This window comes from Poromitra crassiceps, assembly GCF_964638095.1.
Source record: "Poromitra crassiceps genome assembly, chromosome: 2".
Lineage (NCBI taxonomy): Eukaryota > Metazoa > Chordata > Actinopteri > Beryciformes > Melamphaidae > Poromitra > Poromitra crassiceps.
In genome coordinates, this window is record NC_139624.1 from 116,055,222 (window position 1) to 116,074,325 (window position 19,104).

Genomic DNA, 19,104 nt, shown 5'->3' on the forward strand with positions numbered 1-19,104 from the left:
TGCTCGGAGGACCTAGAATATGTAATGCTCCAATGCGTGCCGTTCTGGAGTCCTCGAGAATTCAGTACAGTAACCGTGATGGGTGTATACATCCCCCCACAGGCAAACACTACGGCTGCGCTGAAAGAGCTGCAACGAGCAATCAGCGCACATGAGACTAAACAACCTGAAATGGCCCTGGTAGTGACCGGGGATTTTAACAAAGCAAACCTGAAAGTAAGAATGCCAACGCTGCACCAGCATGTTCACTTCCCCACTCGAGTCAATAACACACTGGATAAATGTTATACAAATATCCGCCACAGCTACAAGGCCGTACCCCGTTCACCCTTTGGCAAATCAGATCACGCCTCCATTCTGCTGTTGCCCAGGTATCAACACAAACTGAAAAAACAGCCCCCAGCATTCCGAACCGCGCACTGCTGGTCAGACCAATCAGACGACATCCTGAGGGACTGTTTTGACCAAGTAGCATGGGAGGAGTTCAGAGTGGCAGGAGACCTGGGTGCGTACGCAGAGACGGTGTCATGCTTCATTAAGAAGTGTACCGAAGACATAGTCCAGACAAAGAAAGTCAAAATAATGCCCAACCAGAAACCCTGGATCAACAGCGAGGTCAAGGCAGCCCTGCACGCCAGGACCACCGCCTACAGTTCTGGCACACCAGATCAATACAAGCAGGCACAATATGCCCTCCGGACCGCTATTAAAAAAGCACAGAGAGACTACGGAAGGCAGCTGGAGTCAAAACTGGACACAAACAACCCCAGACACCTGTGGAAAGGCCTCCATGCTGCTACAGACTTCAAAGAGGTGAAACGACAGAACCCCAGCACGTCACCCACCCTACCGGATGAACTCAACGCGTTCTACGCTAGATTCGACCCCTCTGCCAGAGCGCCTCCGATCCACCCCCCTCCCACCCCTCTCCCACTCTCCCCCCCCCCATCACCTCCCTCCCTCCCCTCACCCCCCCCCCTCCTCCCCTCCCCCCCCTGCCACCCCTCCCCCCTCACCATCCCCCCCCCTCTCCGTCCACCCTTCCTCCCCCCCCCGACCACCATCCCTCCTCCCCCCCCCGACCACCGCCCTCCCCCCTCTCCCCCCCCCACCAGCTCCCCTCCCCCCCCCTCCCACCCCTCAGCACCCCTTCCCATTCACACCCAACCACCAACCCCCCCCACCCCCCACCCACCCCCCCCACCCCCACAGATCCAGACCACCCTCTCACCATCACTGAGGTTCGTGGACTACAGCTCAGCATTCAACACCATAGTACCCTCCAGGCTGGTAAGCAAACTCAGGGATCTGGGACTAAACACGGCAATGTCCGACTGGATCCTGGATTTCCTGACAGACCGCCGCCAGGTGGTGAGGGTGGGCAACCTCACCTCCTCCCCACTGACCATTAGCATATGAGCGCCCCAGGGGTGCGTCTCCAGCCCCTTCTGGTACGACCTCTACACCCACGACTGCGTGGCGACTCAAACTTCAAACACAATTGTGAAGTTTGCAGACGACACAGCGGTCGTGGGGCTGATCTCGGGGGGCGACGAGACGGCCTACAGAGAGGAGGTGGGGGTACTGGAACAATGGTGCCAGGACAACCACCTCTCCCTGAACGTCTCCAAGACCAAGGAGATCATTGTAGACTACAGGAGAGGGGGGGGCGCACACCCCCCAATCACCATCAACGGCACAGTGGTGGAAAGGGTGGACAGCTTCAAGTACCTGGGAGTCAACATCCACCAGGACCTGACCTGGGCCGGCCACACCGCCACTGTTGTCAAAAAGGCCCAACAGCGACTACACGGACTCAGGCACCTGAAGAAATTCGGGCTGAGGAAAGAAATCCTCGGGGACTTCTACAGAGGCACCATTGAAAGCCTGCTGACAGGCGGCTTCACCGCCTGGTACGGGAACTGTACCACCATGGACCGCAGAGCGCTACGGAGGGTGAGGCGCGCGGCCCAGCACGTAACAGGAGGTGAACTGCCAGAACTGCACGAACTGTACAACCAGCGGTGCCTCAGGAGGTCCCTGAAGATCATCAAAGACACAAACCATCCCCACAACAGCCTGTTCTCCCTGCTACCCTCAGGGAGGAGATACAGGGTTCCAAAAACACGCACAAATCGCTTGAGGAACAGTTTCTTCCCGCAGGCCACGAGACTGTACCGTACCGTACTGCAGCTGCTACTATTACGGATGCCTAATGTTTAATTGTAAATTTAAGTGTATGTTTAATAAGGTGCCTAACGTTTAATTGTAAATTTAAGTGTATGTTTAATAAGGTACATGCTATTTGCACATGTATGTATAAAACGTCGAATTTGGAATGTCTGAACACGTCTAACGTATGCACATGACATGTGCACCTATGTGCAATGAATATGCCACTGTCGTATAAGCCACCGACTTGTCTTATTGCTTATAGATGCCTATTTCTTATTGCCTTATTGCTGTCTTATTGCCTATTTCTGCCTAATTCTTATTGCCTATTACTTATTGCTTGTTGCCTATTTGTACTATGTCGTAAACGGAGTCCACTGCACAAGAATTTCACACGTGGTACTTGTACCATGGAGTGACAATAAAAATCTTGAATCTTGAATCTTGAATCTTGGGAATATTTAACTTTTCACAGACAGAATCATCAATAAAACTCTCGTCAGCACCAGAATCAATCAAGGCAGAAAAAGAGTGTATTTTACCTTTAACTATCACTGAAACTTGAAGAGGAGTCCTTCTTGGATTGGAGGGAGGGTGGCTTACTATGTGGGCCATCAGTCTCCTTCCGACTGAGGGCCCCAGACATTTCCCGGCCGGAGAGAACATCCCTCTGCAAAGTGACCTTGTTTACCACAATAAAAGCAGCTATTGCTGCTTCTACGCCGCTGCCTCTCCTCGGACGTTAGTGGACCACGAGCGCGACCGACTCGCATTGGCTCGGGCTCGGCCATTGTCGGGCGCTCTCGTGTGTTCCCGGAAGCGCAAGCGGAAGTGGTGATGTGTGTCGCAGAGCGTTGAGCGGAGAGATGACCACCTCGCTCTCTTCGGCGTTCGCGAAGCCTATTATCCAGCCTAATGGCGAGAGAAATAAGCGAGTCCAGGTCCACCGACTCGTCACAAACAGCCAGTTCATCTTTGAGATACTCGGAAAGTCCACGTTGAAAAGCCTCCTGAAGAGCGACGCCATCCCACTGACTCTCCGCAGCGAGAGCCCGAAACTCCACACCATACTCCGCCACACTCATTGCTCCCGGCCGGAGAGAGAACAGCTGTTTGGACATGGCCTGGGTAAATGCATCATAAGAAAAACAGACACTGGACTGGCTTTCCCACACAGGCTTAGCCCACGCCAACGCTTTCCCCTTCAAACAGCCCAGGAGAAATGCAATGCGAGCCCGTGCAGTGGAATATGACTTCGGCTGTAATTCAAAAACTATATCACACTGCATGAGGAAGGCCACGCAGGATCCCAGATCTCCCCCGTAACGCTCCGAGACCGGAGCGTGGGGCTCCCAGAAGAAACCCGCTTCAGGTAAGTCACTCACCACTGCTGAAACCTCCGTCTCATCACAGGGCAGGGGTTGAAGTTGGGCTGCAATGTGATGTTCTCTACGCAGTTTGTTAACAATAGCTGAGAGATCTCGCATGCCGTCCAATACCCCTCTTAAAGCCTGATCATGAGTCCCAAGGATAGCGGCTTGACCAGCTAGAGTCTGTTGCAAAGCGTCTGCGTCTGCTGGGTTCATTTTGGTCTGCTTGTACTGTCACGAACGACAAGGAACCCAGATGCAGACAGAGACTCAGAGACGTGATCGATGATTTAAACAAATGTATTACTTTAAGGAACACTTAGATAGAGCCTTAAAACAGGCAATACAGGTTACACTGAGAATGTGCAGTCTTTAGGTCCAAAACGAGCAGAGGTTCCGATGGCAGTCCAGATGGTGCAGTGACTTAGCTGTGGCACTCCAGAATCCAGATGGTGTTGTGGTTCGGCGGTGGCAGTCCAGGTGTAGCTGTGGCAAGTCCAGGTGGTTCAGTGGCTCGGCTCTGAGAGATGAACCATAAAGTAATAGTTGTCCTTGCAAAAAGGTTCAGAATTTCTTGGCAGGCGTTCGTACTGACCATACGGTACTACAAGCAGACACTGAATGGAGGTCCTGCCAGATATTTAAAGGCCTTCAGCTGATGAGGACCCAGCTGACGGCAATCCTCCTGATTGGCCACACCCACAACCTCCTGGAGCAGCTCACAGCTCCAGCCTACTAGACCTACACAGATAGAGCATTAAAGACACAAGGAGGGCAGACCTGCCCAGTTGCCATGACACATAGACTGTGTTGCATAGTTGATTGCTCTATTGCTGACAAAAATGTGTTATTGTATGTCGCTTTGGATAAAAGCGTCTGCCAAATGACGTAATGTAAAAAGCAAAGCTTTTAGCGAGCTGTTCACATGTCCGCAATGCAGCCAACATAGGTGGTGTCACCCTCAACTCAGTTATAACTCTTTTATCTAAAGATAGCTAAGATAGATAGATAGATAGATAGATAGATAGATAGATAGATAGATAGATAGAGTACTTTATTAATCCCCTGGGGGAAATTCTTGTGTTACAGCCGAAGCCAATGTCAGTACATCTCAGTAAAAAAACACACAAAAGAAAAAGCCAATGTCAAAAATATGTCAGACATAAATACCACGTCAGAAACAACAAGAAAGCACAGCATTTAAGTTATCCTATCTACAATAACATTAAATAAAATAAGATAAGAAAATAAATTGCACCTGTAATTAACAGCTGTAGCAAGCACACATGTTCTATGTGGCCGAAATGGACATTGTGCAACATCATTATAATTATAAAGTGACATACAGCAACAGCAATGATGAAATGAGGGTTCACCAGCGTATCTATGGGAGGGGTGTGGAGGAGAGAGGAAGAGGGAGTGAAAGGAGGAGTCTGCTCTCCCTCATGCACGCGACTTATTATATATCGCTGCTGTCGTTCCAGGACCTCGAATCTCCAAAACAGAAACTTTTCAGGAAGTAAAAAAAACCTGTTTGCTCTTAAACTACTGAACCAAATGTCGTCAAAGTTGGCACATGTCTTAATTATAGTTAGTTTCCCGCTGAATGTGTCATTACTTTATAAATATCTGACCTGGATAAGCTCAAATGATGTTGTTTATATTATCAGTCCGACTTGGAAGCGCTTTCTCATGGCCAGTCAAGCGGGAGGCAGCCGCATCCTCATGCACGAGCCCCCAAGCTCCAGGCCGCGGGCGCGCGTGCAGGAGCAGCAGGATTGCCCCTCGCCTCTCATGGCCGATTTGGGGCTTTCGCATGGGGTGAGAAATAGTCTGACATAACGTAACGTTAACGTTACTTTATTCTCGTCAGAAAGCACTCCGATTTGCATGTTAAAACAAGTTTGCAGCCTAGGAATAACTGGAAAACATTTGATTGATATATTAACGTCAGAGGAAGCCAGGATGAGTCAAAACGATATGAGAAATACACAGCGCGTCTGCCGTGTGTCTTTTCCGGGTTTAGTGTCCTGCGTGGGGGGGGTACACACGGAGGTAGGGGGGGGATTTCGAGGTTTGACTGACAGATTGAGGGCGAATGGCGTTACGAGATTTACTCACAAGCTCGTTTTAATGCTTTTCCATTGGTTGCATTTGTTAAAAACCACACAGAGACGTGAAGGGTGACCAATGGCATTGATTCATGACAAAAAGTAAGAAAGTGAAAAAAGTGACATTCGAGGTCCTGGCCCGACACCGACGATATGCTAATTGCAGTGGGCACAAAATACCTCCTGTAACGCTCTTTAGTGCAGGGGAGCTGCCGGAGCCTCTGACTGAACACACTCTGTTGTCCAGTCAGTCGTGTAGGGGGTGTGTCACATTGTCCATTATTTTGAGCACTTTCTCCAGCATCCTCCTCTCCACCACCACCTCCAGGGGCTCCAGAGTAGTTCCCAGCACAGAGCCAGCTCTCTTTATCAGTTTCTTCAGTTTCTTGGAGTCTCTGGCTCTGATACTGCTGCCCCAACTGATGACTGCGAAGAGGATGGCACTTGCCACAACAGACTGGTAGAAGGTCTGCAACATCCTGCTGCACACCTTGAAGGAACCGAGCTTCCTCAAGAAATAGAGTCTGCTCTGCCCCTTCTTGTGTACAGCCTCGATGTTGCAGCTCCAGTCCAGACTCTTGTCCAGGTGGACGCCCAGGTATTTGTAGCTGTCCACCCTCACCACCTCCTCACCCCCGATAAAAACAGGGTCCGGCTCAGTCCTGGTCCTACCAAAGTCCCCCCCCCCCCCCCCTGACGCAACCCACAACTGCAGAGTCATCAGAATATTTCTGGAGATGACAGGACTCTGAGTTGAATTGAAAGTCTGAGGTGTACAGGGCAAAGAGGAAGGGTGAGAACACAGCCCCCTGTGGTACTCCTGTGCTGCTAACCACCTGGTCGGACACAGCCCTTCAACCGGACAAACTGTGGTCTGTCCGACAGGTAGTCAATAATCCAGGAGGTGGTGGAGGCGTCCACCTGCATCTCCTCGAGCTTCTCACACAGCAGTGCAGGCTGGATGGTGTTAAAGGCACTGGAGAAATCAAAAAACATGATCCTCACAGTGCTGCCTGCTGTGTTGAGGTGAGAGTGGGCCCGCTGAAGCAGGTAGATGATGGCGTTGTCAACTCCAACCTTGGGGCGGTAGGCGAACTGCAGTGGATCCAGGAAGGGGGTCACCTGTGGTCTGAGATGTGCTAACATCAGTCTCTCCAGGACCTTCATGATGTGCAATGTCAGTGCCACCGGTCTGTAATCATTCAGGGCAGCTGGGTAAGGCTTCTTAGGAACCGGAACAAGTCATGAGGTCTTCCACAGCACCGGAACCTTCTCTAGGCTCAGGCTGATGTTGAACAGGTGCTGTAGGACCCCACATAGCTGTCCTGCGCAGGTCTTCAGTACCCTGGGGCAGATACCATCCGGACCTGCAGCCTTGTTCCGTTTCAGCTTCTCCAACTGTCTCTTGACCTGTCTGCTGGAGACAGACAGTCTGGTGGTGGAGGAAGCGGGGGGCTCAGTTGGAGGTGTTAAGTTTCTGAAGTCCATTGTGGGGGGTGGGGGGGCTGTGGTTTTGGGCACCGGGGAGGTGAAAAGCGGTAGCTGTGGGGGCTGGTTAAAGTGTAAGCAGTTGGTGTTTTTCACATTTATTTTAAATAAAGAATCACATTTGAAAAGCACAATTTGATCCTTAGGCATTTCGTTACAAAACTGCATCAAGCTTCAAGGCCAAGTATTTTCTGTAGTTTCGTTTAAAGTTGGTGTGGAGGGAGAAACTACCTTAAACGGTGGTGGGCACTTAGGAGAGGTCATGACTCATGACTGCCACGATAATGGATTCTTCTAATGAGGAGTATTGATTGATTGATTGCCGAGGGACCCAGCAGCGCTCCTCAGGACCATAACCCTCCCAGTCGACCAAATACTGGAATCCGCGGCCCCGGCGACGGACATCCAGGATACGCCGCACGGTGTAGACTGGACCACCCTCCACCATCCGAGGAGGAGGAGGGGCGGCTGTGGGAGGGACAAGAGCACTGGACCGAACAGGCTTTAACAGAGACACATGAAATGTGGGATGGATCATTTTAAGGGAGGAAGGGAGCTTAAGCCGAACAGCACAGGGGTTAATGATGGTTTCAATTTCATAAGGCCCAACATAGCAAGGTGCGAGCTTTCGAGAATCCACCTTGAGAGGCAGGTCTCTCGAAAGAAGCCATACCTTCTGCCCTGGAGCGTAGGCTGGAGCTGGAACCCGGCGACGGTCGGCCTGGACCCGTGACCTGGAGGCAGCTCGGAGTAAGGCGGCGCGGGCTCTCTTCCAGGTAGCGCGGCAGCGGCGCATCTGGGCCTGAACTGAAGGGACTGCAATCTCCTCCTCCTGGCCTGACAACAGAGGAGGTTGGTAGCCCAAAGAACATAAAAACGGAGACATACCAGAGGAGGCGTTGGGGAGGGTATTGTGGGCGTACTCCACCCAGGACAGCTGTGAGCTCCAAGAGGAGGGGTTCGCCACGGTGACACAGCGAAGAGCTGCTTCCATCTCCTGGTTTGCTCGCTCCATCTGTCCGTTGGTCTGAGGATGGTACCCTGAAGATAAGCTGACGGTGGCTCCCATGGCCGTGCAGAATGCCTTCCAGACCTGCGAGGTGAATTGAGGCCCCCTGTCGGAGACAATGTCTGCAGGCAGACCATGTACCCGAAACACATGTTGCACTAATAGATCAGCTGTCTCCCTAGTGGAAGGCAGCTTGGGCAGGGCAATGAAGTGTACTGCCTTAGAAAAACGGTCTATGACAGTGAGAACTGTGGTGTTACCTCCAGATGGGGGAAGGCCAGTGACGAAGTCCACTGCTATGTGTGACCATGGCCGGCTGGGTACAGGCAGGGGACGGAGCAGGCCAGAGCTGGGCTTTGTGGAGGTCTTGCTGCGAGCGCAGACAGAGCAAGCTGCAACATATGACCGTGTATCCTGGTCCATGGTGGGCCACCAGAAACTCTGCCGAAGGAAGGCCATTGTCCGACGAACCCCCGGGTGACAGGTAAGGCGGGATGAGTGAGCCCATTGCAGAACCTGGGAGCGGACAGAATCAGGTACAAACAGGAGGTTAGGAGGACCATTACCTGGGTCGGGCTGGGCCCTCTCGGCTTGGCAGACCTTGGATTCGATCTCCCAGGTAACGGCAGCGATGACACATGAAGATGGAAGAATGGGCTCTGGGTCCATGTTTGCCTCCTCCACCGCAAACTGGCGTGACAGCGCATTGGGCTTCACGTTCCTCGAACCGGGGTGGTAGGTGAGTGTGAAATTAAACCTGCCAAAAAACTGCTAAAAACAGAGAGACGGGGGTGTCAGTACGCCACAGGGCGATTTGATCCGCGATCTTAATGGCCAGACTAATGGCGGCGTCTAAGGAATTTAGTTCCCCCCGTAGTGCTATTTCCCGTCCAATCTCTCTATTCAGACCACTCTGAAACGCTGCAATGAGGGCCACATTATCCCACCCCGACTCAACAGCCAAACTGTGGAACTGGCTTATAAACTCACGGACTGGGAGTCTTCCTTGTCGAAGAGTCAACAGGCGCTGCCCCGCCTGTTGCCCTCGTATTGGGTGGTCATACACTCGTTTGAGCTCGACAGCAAATCCCGCAAAGGACTGGGTGAGCGGGGAGCCCTGTTCAAAGAGAGCATTAAAAAAGTTAAGCGGGGGTCCCTCCAGTAGGTTAACCAGGTAGGCAATTTTGGCAGCTTCAGTACTGAAGCGGATGGGCTGAGCGTTGAAAGACAAGTGACACTGTGTGAGGAATTGACGACAGCTGTGTGGATCACCTGAGTATTTTGCTGGAGGTGTAAGACACTCGGTGAGGCCCGTGATGGTCACACCAAGCCTCTGCATTTCTGTGGTCAGGGTCCGCAGACGCTCCTCCTGGCCTCCCAGCCATTGGCCCTGCTGAGCAAGAGCTTGTCTCATTGCTTCTGCCTCTGCCGAGTCCATTTTGGTCAGATTATCCTGTTAGGGTTTTGTTTGTTGGACTCAAAGGGCAGAGACAGACAGAGACAGAATATCAAGTTGTAACAAAGTTTGTTTATTTAAATGTTATTGGTTGGGTCCGGATGGACTAGATACCCAAGTTGAAGGATGGCAGGCTAGAGTCCAGGTAGGTGAACGAGCAGGCAGACAGAAGTCCGGGCTGGCAGAGAGCAAGCAGGCTGAAGTCCAGGCTGGCAGAGAGCAGGTAGGCTGAAGTCCAGGCAGATGGCGAGCAGGCAGACAGACAGGTGAGGATTGGCGCAGGTAGTCAGATTTAGGACAGCAGACGTTCCTCTCCGTGTAGGTGAGAAGATAATCTGACAGTGTCTTGGAGTCTGGGCTGGGTATATGAAGCCTGCTGATTAGTGATGATTGGCAGCTGCGATAGCTGGAACCCAGCTCCACACACCTGGCTCCAATCCTGTAATCACAACAGAAGGGAGGGGGCGAGAGAGACTAGGAGGCAGAGGTTGAGGGCATGACAGCAGTGTATTGGGCTGCGCAGCCGTTGCGCGGCATCGCGAGTTCAGCCATAAATCTGCGCAGGCCTCGTTCACAGAGTTGGCATGCAGCATCTCCTCTCCCCAGGGGGTTTGCACCTCCCTGGCTGATTCAAACTGTGCTCACCTGTGTGCTACTCCACTCTAGAGCTCTCCATGGTGCTGAACCTGTGATGAGTCATTTTGGCCAGTAATTAGCCATTTTTGCACATTTAGTCAGTCCTAATTACCCTATTCAAAAGTCAGGCTATGTTAGGCGACCCGCAGGGGTGCTCTGTACACTTCCTGCAAGATTCAGCGTGATTGCACATAAAATGGCATAGCTGTAGCCAGACACATTTTTGTTCACACACAGAGACTTTGCATTCTTATAGTAGGATGTATTTACGTTTTACATGAAATGTGTGGAGTGGTTAAATTTGTTTTTAATGACTTTGACATAAGTGATAAGTGTACAGTATGTCCCACCTCATCTGTATACATGTGTACACACCTTTAGGTCAGATATGAAAACACGCATGGACCCCCCCCCCCCCCCCCCCCCCCCCCCCACACACACACACACACACACACACACACACACACACACACACACAGGGTTAGAAAGACATGCAGATATGCTGGCTGTCACTAACAAAGGCAGCTACACACTCATAATTGGATTTCATTGTGCTTCCTGGAAGATCTTTAGTATATTTGTGAGATATTGTCCCTATTGTTACCTTCTGACAAAGCAGATCAGCTGCTTCCAAGTTCTTTCTGTTTGTCTCCATGTCATTGGTGCTGAGGCTCTCTGTCTTGCACGCGCACATGCGCTCGCATGCACGCACGCATGCACGCGCACAAACACACACACACACACACACACACACACACACACACACACACACACACACACACACACACAGACACACACACACACACACACACAGTTTTCTCCATCTCTTACTGCATGCCCATGTCCTTAAAGAGTAGTCTGACTGAAGCAGGCTGCGGGTCTAAGCTCTGCCATCAGTGCCGACCATTTCAGTCGGAAGCGGAAGAAAATCCCTTTCCGCTCCCTGCAAGCTCTGCCATTGGCTCTGAGTGCCGAATCTGTCGATCTTAAATGCCTCCACCGCTATGAAACAACAACAAGTCTAGCTTGTTGCTACACGCTGAAAATTGCAAGTTTTCATGAAGATTTGGACTATGCAATAAAGCAGGGCTGCTGGTACTTTCGGTGGATGGTTGTTAACTCATTGAGTGCCAATGACGACTTTAGTCGTCAATTGCTTTAGTAACGTTGAGTGCCAAAGACGACTAAAGTCGTCAATTGCGTTTTTTGATGGTGGGACGTGTATCAAAGCCAGATCCATCTCCTGTGAAAGTATGGTGGCTGTCGAATGTGTAAAAGCTATTTTAGGGACCCATTAGGTGGCGACAGTGCTCTCCAGATTAGAGAAAGGCCAGGAGAAAAGAGAGAAGAAGTCATGAGGAAATGGAAATCGCATCGATATGCATGAAGCATAACGTTAGCTGTGCCTGTGAAAAGCAGTCAATCTGCTGACACCACAATTGAGCTCCTCCGTCTCCGCTGCAATAGCCCCTCCATACAGGGCCGTAGCTAGCTATGAGCACGGGGAGGTCCGGACCTCCCCTAATATTTCAGAGATTTTTTCAATATTTCAGAGATTTTTTTTTTTTTTTTTCTTTTTCTTTTTAGCCTTTATTTAACCAGGTTTGTCCCATTGAGATCAAAGATCTCTTTTACAAGAGAGACCTAAGGTAAAGGTAAAGTCCCACTGATTGTCACACAATGTGTGAAATTTGTTCTCCGCATTTGACCCATCCCCTGGGGGAGCGGTGAGCAGCAGCGTGCGCCGCGCTCGGGAATCACATGGTGATTGCCATGGTGACCTGGCCAAGAAACAGCAGCAACACAAAGTTACAACAAACAAACACATAAACACATACAATTGAAAAACATTAAAATGATCAAATAAAACATTTGCATACAGACAGCCTGTTCTCAAGAGATTTTACCATAGCCTTAAAACCATTTAAGGTTACTAAGCTATTAAGTTTAAGATCAGACTGCAGACTGTTCCATGCGGTGCATGGGTGCAGAGAACCTAAAAGCTTTCTTCCCCAATTCAGTTCGGACTTTGGGAACAGAAAATTGTAGAGTGTCCTGAGAACGAAGATTGTAAAAAAATAAAACAATCTGCATGGAAAACAGGAAAAGCATGAAAAACACGGGATCGCTTTTATTTTGAAACGAAAGGCAGGTCAGGCAGGAAGTCATCTGACGCCGCGTCCGCGGTAACTTGATTCTGAGAGAGCAGCAGCATATGGTGGTGAGTGATGACTGTCTGTCTGCCTGGCGAGATAATTGAAGGTGAGCGAGCTGCGAGACAGTGAGCGAGTGAACGACAGACAGTGAGTGACACACACTGACAGATTTTTTAGCAACAACCAAGAAAGTAAGTGTCTAGTCTGTCTAAGTAACTTTGTGTGTTGTGTACGGCTTGGGTTGTGTACCTGTGTTTGTAGGTGTCATTTTGATATGAATTTGGCTAAAACAGTTTGTGTTTGTTAGTTACAATTATGTTGACAGGAGAGCTGAGCAGGTGGTGACATGAAAGAGAATATACTGAATAATGACATCACAACAGTATAATCCTAATGTTGATTTAAAATGATATATTACTCTAAATATGGCTTAAAAAGGGGGGAAAAAAACCCCAATTTTTTTTCGGCTGCGCCCGTTGGACCTCCCCTATTTCGGAACCCTGGCTATGGCCCTGCCTCCATATGATTTAGTTGCCAACACCAGCCTCTTTCTGAAAAGTTACATTATTCTCAGCTGGGAGCCGGGACAGGTTGTGAAAAAGCGGGGGGATGCAGCGCACTTTTCAGTGCAGACGGAGCAAAAGCAGAGCGAGAGCAAAAGCAGAGCGAGAGCAAACGCAGCGACACTCAGATTCGCGCAGAGACACTCCCACGAAGGAGGAGGAGGAGGGGGGTGGGGCACGCAGGGCAGCGTACAACACACAACACCCACACAGCAGGCTCGATTGACAGAGACAGGCAAACAAGCTATCTGATGCCCACCAGCAGTAAATCAAGACCAGCAAAAAGGTGTAGGGTCTGCGCACGCAGGGGCCAGCGCTGCTGGTTGCAGCTAAAAAATACTATTTTGCCAAACAAAATTCCTCTGTTTTCACTGTTTTATTGAAGTAAATTATTTTTGAGGTGTCACATCAGAAAATATTACCTTCAGAGTCAGTCATGTGCTTGAAATGCTATATTTCACAAAAGGCTCAATGTCTCAGCTTCTAGATGGAAACGCCAATTTTTTCTGTTTTTGACCTATCTTCTCCGGCTGATAACTAAAGAACGAAAAATGATATCAATAAACTTTTTTTTGCTGCTGATACAATAGAGTCTCATCGTTCTTTGTGCGTGTTCGGTGTTTACATAGTAATATCACACAATATTCTGTGGGCCTCGAGAAATCACTGAAAACGCTCTGAAACTCTGAAACTCTGGCACTCTGGCGTCCGTTCTCCAAAAGTGGCTGGCACTCAATGAGTTAAGATAACAGAGCCTTTTTTTCCTGCTAGCCCAGAGTGGAGGTATGACCAGCCAGACTCTCTCCCGGTGCAGGGAGATAGTCTGGCAAGCAAGACTACCGGTACTTAAAGAGCAGGTTGGAGACTACATTGCATTAATATGTAGGACTGGTATTCAGCAATAGGATTCCCTTTTCTTTATTTTTTTCCACCACACATAGCTGCATCTAGACTCGATTTTGTAAAGAAGCTGGCACCTGCTCAATAAAAAGCCATCTGGGCATATAACACTTATGACATCACTCACCGTGTGAATGGGATGTACAGTGACCTATGACTCACCCAGCCAGGCTGATGTCAAGTGTTATAGATGGCTTTTTTATTGACCATGTGCATTAGAATGGTTACAAAAATATATATGTGCATACATGCATTTGTGTGGAATCTGATCAAAAATGTGCCATTATAATCAATTCAGGTTAAGGGCTTCCCATAGATGACCAGTGTAGTTTTGGCCAATATCGGTATCAGTCTATCAACACAAATAACATAACACTCTCCATTCTCACTTTCCTCCTGTCATCAGCCAGCATCACAAAGGCACTTATTACCATGTGAGATGCTGCTGCTTCATGGCTCTTGTCTGGACCAACTCTTTGTGGAAAGTTAATCAAATCTGTCTCTCCCTCCGCCCATGAGGCCTTACGGCGGGTTCACACACACGCCTAGAGCGACGCTTTAAGCAACGCATAAAATTTAGGCGTCCTTGTTAACAGAAGAGAGCGTTCACACATACCGCTACCACGCTGCGCTGAAGCCACGCTCGCGCTGCGCTGCATTTATCGTTTAGGCGTCTGTTCTATTTTTCAGCGTCTAGGCGCACTGAACTGTCAAGCTGGCTGTTGTTTCTGACGACTTGGGCCATATTTTCTACCGAGTATGCCCAAAAGGGAGGGTGGAGCACGAATTAACGAGTGCATAGTAGGAGAGCTGTCCTTCATGTGTTCCTCTATTAATGTCTTTTCTGTCAGATGTATATATACCCCCCCTGTCTCAATGCATGTATCAGTCATGGTGTTGATGACTCATAGTCACATGATTACCCGAGGGAAAATAACAATTACAGCCGGCCAGGAAATAGACAGACATCGTCACTTGCACATTACAATAAAAAAGAGGACTCACCCATGCTATAAATCAGATCTGAAAAGTGTAAAAAACCGCTGCTCATGTGATCAGCGTAGCGCAGAGCGGGGCTTCAGTGTGTATAGGCGCCTAGCGTGCATGAAGCGATGCCTATATGCGTAGGCGTAGCTTAAGCATAGCTTTAAGCGTCGCTCTAGGCGTATGTGTAAACCCGCCATTACTTCCCCATAAAGAGAGGGGTGAGAGGACACAGTTAAATCTGTCTCTTCCTCCGCCCATGAGGCCTTACTTCAGCATAAAGAGAGGGGTGAGATGAGACAGTTAAATATGTCTCTCTCTCCGCCCAGGAGGCCTTACTTCCCCATAAAGAGAGGGGTGAGAGGACACCGTTTTAATGGTTGGCTTTTTGTTGGGGGGGGGGGGGGTGCCATATTGCATCATATTTTGTGTCCATTCTCTTACGTGTGTGTCTGGCTCCCTAATGGAGCCTGCAATCTGCTGCTTAATCCCCCACAGCCTCCAAAAACAGAGTGCTGACTGTCTCCACTCCAGAGAGGGCTTACTCATGCTCCTTTTTTCTGTGCATGTTTCACTCGCTTTCTCTCATTCTTCTTCACTTGTTATTTCTCTTTTGCTCTCTCTGTATATCGTCGCTGTTGTGCCAGGACCTCGAATGTCCCTTTTTTCACCTTTTTACTTTTTGTCATAAATCAGTGCCATTGGTCACTCACTCTTCACGTCTCTGTGTGGTTTTTACCAAATGCAACCAATGGAAAAGCATTAAAACGAGCTTGTGAGTAAATCTCGTAACGCCATTCGCCCTCAATCTGTCAGTCAAACCCCGAAATTAGTCCCCTACCTCCGTCTGTACCCCCCCACGCAGGACAGTAAACCCGGAAAAGTCACACGGCAGACGTGCTGTATATTTCTCATATCGTTTTGACTAATCCTGGCTTCCTCTGACGTTAATAGATCAATCAAATGTTTTCCAGTTATTCCTAGGCTGCAAACTTGTTTTAACATGCAAATCGGAGTGTTTTCTGACGAGAATAAAGTAACGTTAACGCTACGTTATGTCAGACTGTTCTCATCCCAATGCCAAAGCCCCTGCCTCGGCCATGAGAGGCTCAGAGCACTGCTGCTGCTGCTGCTGCGCGCGCCCCCGCGGCCCGGAGCTTGGGGCTCGTGCATGAGCATACCACTCTCTCCCGCTTGACTGGCTGGGAGAGAATGGTTCCAAGTCGGACTGATAATATAAACAACATCATTTGAGCTTATCCAGGTAAGATATTAATAAAGTAATGACACATTCAGCGAGAAACTAACTATAATTAAGACATGTGCCAACTTTGACGACGTTTGGTTCAGTATTTTAAGAGCAAACAGGTTTTTTTAACTTCCTGAAAAGTTGCTGTTTTGTAGATTCTAGGTCCTGGAAACGACAGCGATGATATTCTTCTTCACTTGTTTTTTCTCTTTTGCTCTCTCTGTATTTGACTGTCTGAGGCTAAATCATATATGTGCAGCTGGCAGTGAGGCTGTCTGGCAATCTGAAAACAAATCTTGTCTCAGATGACAGAGGGTTGAGAGGTGGGCCATAGCGTGTCGATGATTTGAATTGTGGGGACTGGATTTGCCGTTTGCCAAATCAAGTGAAGTTCAGCATGTTGTGGCACTACGCGAGTGGGATCCGCAAGGCAGCCAGATTACAGGCACTAGGCAGCCATCTTGCCTGTAGAATTTTCTCCCCGAAATGTAGATTGTTTGACCCCTGTCCTGTCATGATATGATTGGTTGAAATATAGTAGAAATGTCATAGTACTAGCTGACGTCACCATACTGTGGATTACTGTTATGAATGAAATCTTGAAAAATGAACTTTGGATGTGAAAAATAAACTATAAAATAAACTAAATAAATTAGATTTTTGTGAATTTTCTTGCATACATTATTAAATAGGTGATAGAGAATAAAATTCTACATCTCCGCTAAATGTGATAATTATAACAGCTTATCTACCAAATGAATTGAAGCCATGAGTCTAGGAAGATGTATCATAAAAGTATATTTATTACCATACATTCTCTGCAATATGTATATTGTCAGAGGGCTTGAATCTCAATGTACACATGTCTGATCAATGTACAGAGTCAAATATTCAGCAAATGGCCGACAGTCAACATATGCTTTATACTCTAAGGAGAGAGCAGAGAGGAGGAAAGGCAGAGAGGAGGGGGTGATGACTTGACTTGGAGCCTACAGGGCTGCCTGTCTGTATCAGTTGTTATTGGTACACGATGCACTGGACAAGGTCTCAGCAAAAGCAGCAGTCCTCTGCTATGGGGCTATGGGTGAGATGTCAGGGTGAGATGTCATGGGCCGGAGCAAAGAGAATAATAATTATGTGTATGCAAATATAGCTTATTGATTAATGTGTCAGATGTCATGTTAACTTATAGCATAATTATGTGTATGCATTTATAACTTATTGATTAGGAAATGGAACTTATATTTTTCTCCAACAATCCACCCAATTGTTATGTTCATCAACTATAACAATAATAATAACAAAATTTAAGTTCACTATTCAATATTATTCAATATCTGTACTTAATTGTGGGCCAGGGCCAGGGCCCCCCCCTGTTTGAAAACATAGGAAACATTAAACACTTGAAAAAAAAAACAGTATTTTTGATCAATATGCAGTGCAGACGCAGTCTCAGCTCCATATCACAGCATCTCCATTACCTATTGGGAAGAGAAAAAATAAATCTTAGTGATACAATGACAAAATTACGTCACCACTGCGGCTATAATAATATAGGAGTGGGCCTGCTAATCTTAACTCTATATGGTTCAATGCAAACAGTCTAATTAATATCACTATATATATTTTGCATTGAACTTAATATTCAGTGTGTTCCAAATCACAATTAAATCTTTTCCACTTTTGTAAAAGAAGCTTCTTATATATATGTATGTATATATATAATTTTTCCAGTTTCACTTTATTCAACGTGTCATGATTTTCCCCCCATGTCATGATTGTACATTTATTAGTTAGGATTTAATGCCATTTTTTGATGTCTCTGTGCCCAGCTTCCCCTCTGGCACAACCCCACAAGTCTGTTCCCCATTTTTAATCACAGTAATGAGTCTGATGCAAGGCCAGCCGTGGAGGATCAGGAGGGCGTGGTGTGGCCAGACTGGAGACTACAAAGAGGCAGACTGCTGTGGACTCTGGATCGCACTGTCACATTTTCTTCCGTGTTAACTCTTGTTAGTGCACGGCCAAGGACCAGAGCTCCCACCTTTGTTTCCACAACCCGGATTTCATTTCTGGACTGGACCTGGAGAAATTCCACTGTTTGGCGTTGCCAAAGGACTTTTCATTTCCCGAAATAAAACGTCAGGTTTTTTCTATTCAAGCTATAAATAAAAGCTTTAAAACTTTCTCTGCCTCCTGCGCTTGGATCCTCCCATCACTGGTTCTGACAGAACAGTGCGATCCATGGATCCAGCAGAGGCCGACCATCTGCGCCAGGCTGTTGGCAATCAAGGAAACTTACTGGGCCACCATGACTCGGTTCTTCAAGATCTCGCTGCCGAGGTTTGTGGCCTTACCCAAGCCATGGCTGTACTCCAGACGTCTCCACCACCAGCATCTTCCAGCCCCATGCCATCTGCTCTCCATGCCACACCCTGACCATCTAACATCAAGGCTCCTCACCCTGAACGGTATGACGGCGATCTTGGCAAGTGCGGGGGCTTCATTCTCCAGTGCTCCCTGGTGTTTGAACTTCAAGCTGAGGCTTTCACCACCGACCGGTCCAAGGTGGCGTTTGTGATCAGCTGCCTGAAAGGCCGGGCTCTGGATTGGGCCAAACCTTTGTGGGAAGAACAGGGCAGGCACGCCAATTCGTATGTGGCTTTCACCCGGGAGATGAGCCGAGTATTTGATCATCCCGTCAGAGGTAAAGAAGCTGCCCGCAGGCTGCTACATCTACGCCAAGGTGCACGCAGCGTGGCAGAGTATGCCGTGGAGTTCCGCACCCTGGCCGGTGAGTGCGCCTGGGAGGCTGAACCTCTCACTGAGTTATTTCAGAATGGGCTATCGGAGGGCCTCAAAGACGAGCTGGCTTCTCGAGACGAGCCAGGAGGTCTAGAGGAGTTAATCGCTTTGGCCATCAAGATCGACAACAGGCTCAGAGAGAGAAGACGGGAGCGCCGAGTCCAGTCGCCCCGTAGGACGGACCTGACAGCGATGACCAGGCATC